The sequence below is a fragment of the Rosa rugosa genome, chromosome 5 (genome assembly GCF_958449725.1).
Source record: "Rosa rugosa chromosome 5, drRosRugo1.1, whole genome shotgun sequence".
Lineage (NCBI taxonomy): Eukaryota > Viridiplantae > Streptophyta > Magnoliopsida > Rosales > Rosaceae > Rosa > Rosa rugosa.
In genome coordinates, this window is record NC_084824.1 from 35,336,276 (window position 1) to 35,344,218 (window position 7,943).

General features: G+C 39.3%; 1 non-coding gene across 1 annotated transcript; it reads right to left on the bottom strand.

Annotated features, from left to right (window-relative positions):
• Nucleotides 1-3,965: 3,965 nt before the first annotated feature.
• On the bottom strand, nt 3,966-4,090 carry LOC133713265 (small nucleolar RNA snoR86). Its single transcript, XR_009847931.1, has one exon. It is a non-coding gene; the product is annotated as a small nucleolar RNA snoR86 (small nucleolar RNA).
• Between the last annotated feature and the right edge of the window lie 3,853 nt (nt 4,091-7,943).

Consider the following 7,943-nt stretch of genomic DNA (forward strand, 5'->3'; position numbering starts at 1 on the left):
ATTGTAATATTGAGAGGTGTGAAGTGTGGTTGGTTGTGAGAAAAAAATTCAGGACGTTATTTGTAATTGTTATTATTCATGTTTCGGATTTGAATTGATTATTCAAAATTCGGGGCGTGACAGATTATGACAAAAATTTTGATAAAACGGTTAAGGCCTTTGCTAGAGAAATGCATCTCCAAGAACCAAGGAGCCTTTGCACCAGGCATATCAATTCATGATAACATTTTGATTGCTCATGAAATCTTCTCAGATTTCCAAAAAAAGAAGGGCCGAATAGGAGCATTAGCTGCAAAGCTGGATCTGGAAAAGGCCTATGACCTTATTAGCTGGGAATATTTATCCAGTTGCCTTAGGAGGTTTGGCTTCCATGACAATTGGATCAACATGATCATGAACTGTATTACCTCAGCCTCTTTTTCTTTGCTAATTAATGGGAAGCCTACAGGTTGGTTCAAGCCAACAAGAGGCATCAGACAAGGAGATCCACTTTCTCCTTACTTGTTTATTTTAGCAATTGAACCCTTAATCCGACATTTGAATCATCTGGCTACGAGCCATAAATCCCAGGTTGGACTACTCTCCTCTCCTCTTGGTTTCAGAATCTCAAATTTAATGTTTGCCGATGACTGTCTAGTGTTTGCCAAAGCAACGAAGAAAGGAGCGAGAAACATCTCAAATGTCATTACCAAGTTCATTGAAGCCTCAGGTCAGAAAATCAATTTTAACAAATCCTCACTTTATTTTTCTAAGAATGTCCAGAATAGATTAAGGAATGAAATAGTTAATATCCTTAACATAAACCAAAAAGCTACAATCGGCAAATATCTTGGTATACATAATGTCATTTTTTGGAAAAACCTAATGAACTTTTATTAAGAATCTCCAACAAGCTTGTAGGTTGGAAGAAGGGAACTCTCTCAAGAGCAGGTAGACTCACTTTAATTAAATCAAATCTAGCTGGGATGCCAAACCATGCTATGTCATGTTTTAAATGCTCCAAGAAGATAACTAATAGTATTGACAAGCAGGCTAGGTCCTTTTTATGGGGATCGGACATGAAATGCCCCCCGATTGCTTGGAAGCAGGTTTGCCAACCCAAGTCAATGGGGGGTCTAGGTATAAGGCCCTCTGCTTTCTTCAACAATGCAGCTATAGCCAAATTGGCCTGGAAAATAATTAACGAACAAGATAACTGGTGGTCTCAAATAATGAGAAAAAAGTATCTAAAGAATGCCTCTTTTTTTCAGGTCAGGAAGAAGCAGTCAAACTCTCTTGCCTGGAAAGGAGTACTGGATGCACGAGACCTCATTCTTAAAGGCATGAGATGGATCTTAGGCAATGGAAAATCAATCCAATTCTGGATATTTAATTGGGTGTTTGATCACCCCTTGCACATTTATGTTGCAGAAGACAAAAGGCACCTAATCAATTGGGATGAAACTGTTGACAACTATATACAAGACAAGGCCTGGAATAAGGGTAAGCTCTCTCTCTTTTTTGATCATAACATTATTAATAAGATTACAAGTATTCCTATTCCTACAACTGAGCAGGAAGATGACTTCATTTGGGGACCATCTTCCAATGGTCTCTTTACTATCAAATCAGCCACTTGGTTGCAACTTAATACACAAGAAAAGCACAATCAAATTGCTCTTATCAGCAAATTATGGAAACTGGATATCCAGCCAAAAATCAAACTCTTTGGTTGGCTATTGCTAAGAGGAAGATTGAAAACAAGAGATAGACTCTCTAAATTTAGAATGATAGATGATAATTCTTGCCCTATGTGTAATGCTGACAATGAAACTGCAGATCATCTTTTTGGCTATTGCAGTTTTGCAGCAGAAGTATGGAGGTTGTCAGGTATGCCTGCAACTTTGAACTGGAATGAGGGATATATCAAAGTCTTCCATGATTTGTTCCTTTCTCAACCGTTTAATAGTAGCCTCTTTGCAAAAATAATCACCTCCTGTTGGAAAATCTGGAAAGCCAGGAATGATAAAGTGTTTAGAAATGCAAACCCAAACCCACAATCTGTGGTAGCAGCTTCTGCTGCGACTATGGGTAATGTCAGAGCTACAGAGGGACAAGCAGAGAGAGTTTTTTCCCAAAACAACCAAACCACCATTAGGGGGACAATTCCCTCGGCTTGTGCAGTTAAACTCAACTTTGATGGATCAGTAAATGGAACCTCCGCTGGTGGTGGTTTTGTTATACGTGATGCTCATGGAAGGCCACTGATAGCTGCCACTGAACAAGTTGGTACTACTACAGTCCCTTTAGCAGAAGCAATTGCTCTACGTAACGGACTCGTTTGTGCCTTAGAACGAGGACACAACAGAGTTGAAGTTGAGGGCGACTCCAAAATTGTCATTGATGCTGTCAATAAAGTTATACACCCACCCTGGCGCTTACTCAAAATTATTCAAGATATCCAAGCCATTGCTACAAGTTTCAACTCAAGTTCATTTTGACATATCTTCCGGGAAGCAAACTTTGTAGCGGATGCTATAGCTAATTTAGGCCACAATTGTACTAGTGGACATGTGTGGACACATAGAGTTCCTATGGAGGCTTCAAGAGCCTTAATGTTCGATGTTGTAAACTTGGGATGCCAGAGAGGCTTCCATCTTTAATATATAGTCTTTTCGTATCAAAAAAAAAAAAAAAAAAACCTATGACATCTCCATTGAGAAGAAGATTCCACATGCCCTCCATCCATTTAAGTATAAAACTCATAGATAAAAGCCGAAGGCCAATTACAAAATCCTAGGCCCAATACCAACTTGTAGGCTTTTAGCAATCCCAGCACCAACAATGGAACCCAGCAATCCATAATCTTCGAAGCCAACACTAGCGCTGGCCGCTGAGCAACTGCACGAATCAGTCCTACCTAGTTCCTAAGAATGTAGACCAGAGGACCTCCAAGAGATGGCCTACGGCCTACCCAACGTCAACAACAACCGACGAATGACCATTGCAAAAATTACTTCAACAGAAACCACCATGTAAGGCGGTACGAATGGGAAGCCAGAGCTGTCTACGTGCTAGATAACGACCATGGTCATCTCCTTGAGTCATATACTCAAAGGATTGATTGGATTTTAAGCCAAAACTTTGTTTTAGCTAAGCGGTTGTGTGAGAAGCAAGGATGAAAGTACCCCTATCTAATCTCTGTTTTTAATCCTATTTCTGATAAACTGCCCTCTAAAAATTTTGAGGAATATCAATCCTCTGTATCTGTGTATCATCACTATCATGAGTTCATTTGTATTCACTCGCAATTTCTAATGCCTAGATTCTCATTGTATACTTGACCCAAATGATCAAATTATATCTCCTCTTCTCCAAATCATATCTTTAAACTCTACAGCAAGCAAAATGGAATTTTCGGTTTTTTTTTTTTTTTTCTTTTGTTCGACACCCATGCCATAATCCATCAAATTGACTAGTAATGTCCTTCACTATCTCATCAAACTTCCCACCCCGAATAATTTTTATTATTGCTTCCATTGTTTCTTCAGACGTGCATTGTTTCTTTCTGATAGTTCCAGCTAAATCAGTAATTTTTTTGCATTCCTATTCTTTCCAGCCCCATCATCGATCGCATCTTCATTAAAATCACCAATCAAATTTGAAAATAAATTAATCTAATCTAGAGTTACCTTTTTTTTTTTGAACAGGAAATCTGGAGTTCCGTAAGTTCTCATATCCACACGAATGAACAAACTAATGTTACATAGTTATTTTCGTGTTGATCTCATCCTTTTCCATCTTACTCTATAATTAAAGAGAATAACAATCAGAAAAACGAAAACCCAACAAATTTATACATGAGAAAACCGTCACTTCCCCGCAACATCGGAGTTCAGAGGAATTTTAGATCTGAAGAACAGAGGTTTCGACAGATCCTGAAACTATAACAAAAAGAAAAAGAGGGAGAGAGACGGGAAGGAAGAAATATAGCGACTTGTTCGAGGCCAAACTCAAAATTAAGAGATTTGGAAGGCACGGAGAGTCGCTTCATGGTTAGTTATTGCCAACCTTCAATGCAATTTGCGCCATTAATTAGACGCCTTTGCTCTGCAAATTGGCTTTTCTCTATCAAATCAAATCTAACAAGTTCTCAAAACCAACACAACAACAAAAACATTTTGAAAACGGACACAAACCAAGACGACTATAGGATACAAGAGCAAAAAAGACCTGGAGAAGGAGACTGATGAGAAAAGAGAACCATGGAATCTCCGCTTGAAATCTGAAGCTTTTAGACTTGGTATTTATAGGCCCAAAAGGCTGAAACCCTAATCGACGACTCAGTGAAATGACGAAGCTGTCCACCGAATATTTGGGAATCTCCGAATCTGGCCATCCTTTGAATATAATATCATGGGATTTTGACCATTTATCCTAATTTTAGGGATTTTTTCTCCCTACACCATCCACTTATTTTTTTTCCACTTTACTCATAAAAACTCTAATAAGGTCTTTCCTCATACACAATTAATTTTTTTTTTTTTTTAATTATTTTGCTCTCACCCCTTTGTTACATATGCTGCGTTTGGTAAAGTAGATAAGATCAGATTAGGATTTCAAACTGAATTAGACTAGACTAGATTGGATAGAAGATAATTAATCTTGCATTTGTGTAACAAGATTGATAACTGGATAACTAAAAGATTAAAAAAAGAGCAACTGAGTTGAGTCCACTCGAAAATGGACTCGTCATCTTCATCTTCCACCGCTTCAACCTCCACTTTCAGCCTAACCATGGACGCCTCCCTCATGGCAGTCTTCGCCTTCTACATATACAAATGCAGCACCAACCAAGTCCTTAACTACCTCATTGAGATCCGTCGCAAGCCGCTGTCTGGCATTCTTGCCTCCACCCTAGCATGCTTCCTCCCTCCATCAAAATCTGAGTGATGTTTTGATGAGTTTTATTGATGCAAGATTTATTTCTTACATGTATAAAGGTACCTCCCAAACTGGTTATATTTTTACTATGGAAACACCGCGATATCTTTGAGGTCTAGTAAACAGACTATTATCGCTACTTCTTCGAATCAAGCAAAGTTTATAGCTCTTCACAAAGCTGTTGTAACGTCCCGAACCAGAATTCACCGGTTTACTAGTCATTTGGACGGTAAACAATCTTTATTGTCATTTCAGCACTTTTAGTGGCCCTAAAAGTTGACTTTTATTCGGGTCAAAATTTGAGAAAATGTTCTTCATGAAAGTTGTAGAGGACGTTAAACCGACCGCATGCATATGTGGTACATTAAAATCGGAGTTCGTATGCGAAAGTTATACCTTAAAATGTGGAAGTTACTGTTCACAGTAACTTTCTATATATATAGAAAGTTACTGTGGTAGATTTCCATTTTTGGAAACCTACCCCGACTTTCTCTCTCTTCCTCTCCCTCTTTCCCCCGCGTCGGCCTCTCTCCTTCTCCCCTTCGTGTTGCCGCCGTCCGGCCACCAACCGGCGAGCCCAGGGTGACGATCGACTCCTCTCTTCCTCTCCTATACGCCTGTGGTTGTGGGTCGTCGTGATTTGGCCGGAGAAGCTCGGAATTAAGCTGCGAAGTTTACTGTAGCAAAACGGAGTTTTCATCGATTTCCGGCGATTCCGGCCGTCTCCGGCCACCAAACCGGCATCGAAGGTTCGGTTTTTGACATAGATCATTTCCCCTAAGGTCTTGCATTTCAATTTGCAGTGTAGAGGTTGAATTAACAATTTCAATTTCTAGGGTTCTTGGAATTTTTTGGAAAAATTTCACCGGCCAAATTGGAGCCCTTCAAGGTAAAATTGGAACTTGTTGTAGTTGAGAAAGAGGTTGGGTTTGTTGAGTAGATGGTGCTGCCAAATTTTGATGGCCATCAGAGGTGGTTGCCGGTGGCGCGTGGGCCCCACGCGCTGCCACTGTTGGTAGCGCGTGGAGGCGTGTAGGGCACTGTTTTAATTCCAGTTTTTAGCCCATTAAATTCTATAAATATTGTAGAGCTTGTATGTGAAGTTTGGTGATTTTTGGATAAACTTGGAATTAATTATGAATTTTTGAAGTTTAGGGTTTCGATTATCGAATTACGAGAATCAGACCGTCGGATATCTCTCGGTTCTGCCTTGGAACCTTTAAATTAACGAAATTGGTACTAATGGTATAATTTGGGTTGAATCCGAGAAGAATTAGAGTGATATTATATGAGGATTCGATTTTGAGGATCGTATTTAATTAGAATAGTTATTCACGGAATATAATTGTGTACAGGGCGACGTACCGAGCTAGTGCTCGATGAAGGAACTCTTATGCGTGATCGTCGGAATAGTACTGTGAGTGGACTTTTGTTTTAAATACGATGCATGCATTTATTTTGAAATTATTGATTAATTTGTTTTATCGATTTAATTATCGAGCATTTTAATTTGGTTTGGATTATTAATTGATTTATTGGTTTGAACTTTTGAATTAAGGTTCATTATGCTCGATTTGAGAAATATACTTTATGTTGATTTTCAACGAATTATTTTTCCGAGGTGATTTCCGGAATTTCATATTTATTATCATTCGTCGATTTGAGTTTTTTTGAAAGAGTTTTCGAAATGGGATTTCGATGGAATTATATTTTCTTATTTGTTTATCGACTCTCAGTTTTGGCATTAGGAATGCCTTGATGATGATTTTGAAATTGGTTTTGTTTCGGTTTACGGAAAACATGTTTATTATTATTATCTCTTCCTATTTATGTTAAACTCGAGATTATCTTGGCGTGTGGGACACGTCATTGGAAATTCTTTTACGAGAGATGGGGAAGGCTTATGTATTTATAGATTTACTTGGTTTTCGGATTTTCTGTTGCCATACTTTGGGTGACTATTATCATCGAGGTGATGGGATCACCGAAGCCCTCCGCCTTTGTGGCGCTGGTTACTGTCTCTGTGACAGTAATTCTGAAGCCCAGTATCCTATCGCTACACTTAGTGGCGTAAGGGTATATTACGGGAGTAATGGGAGTACTTTAGCCTGGGAGGCTATCACACGAGCCTGGGAGGCTCACTCGTATGGCTATCGTCTTCCCCTACTCACTTTACTATTTTTGACTAGTGGGGCAAGTCGATTTCCGTTTAACCAGCGGGGCTGGTCCTATTTTCTTGAGTATCAGAGTTCTTTCCTCTTTGCTTGGTTGTGGCTAGTGGGGCTAGTCAGTTTTGTTGAGCTGAACTAAAATTGTTGTGTTTCTTTAAATTGTTGCATGCATCGGGTTTTTAAAGAAATAAATGTGGGAAAGTATAAAATCCTTTTTCTTTTCGATTATTTATTTTTGTCCACTCACACTAACGTGTTTCGTCTACTTTCCCCTGGGCCCTTCGGTTTCAAATGCCCAGTTTGCAGACGAAATTAGTTGAGGTCGGGCGTATATGAAGTCGAGGCATAGCCAACAGCATTGCTTCCGCGTACTTATTCTATTTCTGTTTTCTTTGTTACCTAGTGGATTAGTTCTGCTCTGATAACCTATGGGATTAATATTGTTTTTGGGTTGAGATTAATATTTGTGAAACTGGAGTGGTGAATTGGGGAGCAGATGGCTCCAGGAGAATAAGGATGGATGATTTGGAAGTGTAAGTGTTTTCCTACAAGTTTTGGGTAGCCTACTTTTAGGGTAAGTTCCGCCAAAAAAAATTTTTGGTAGGATTTCTTCTAAAGTGGGCCCCGCAGGGCCACTTCGGATTTCGGGGTGAAATTCGGGGCGGGTTCTGTCAGCTGTTCTTGAATGTATATGGTTAAGATCCATAATTAGGCATATTCGAAGTACTTGTGTGTGATGGCCTGTGATAGGATCGCCCTCGGATTCTACCTTGGAATCCGAAGTGGACCTGTGTAGACCAAATAAGAGAGTATTCTATCGAAAATTCGACATAACCTCTCCTAAAAATG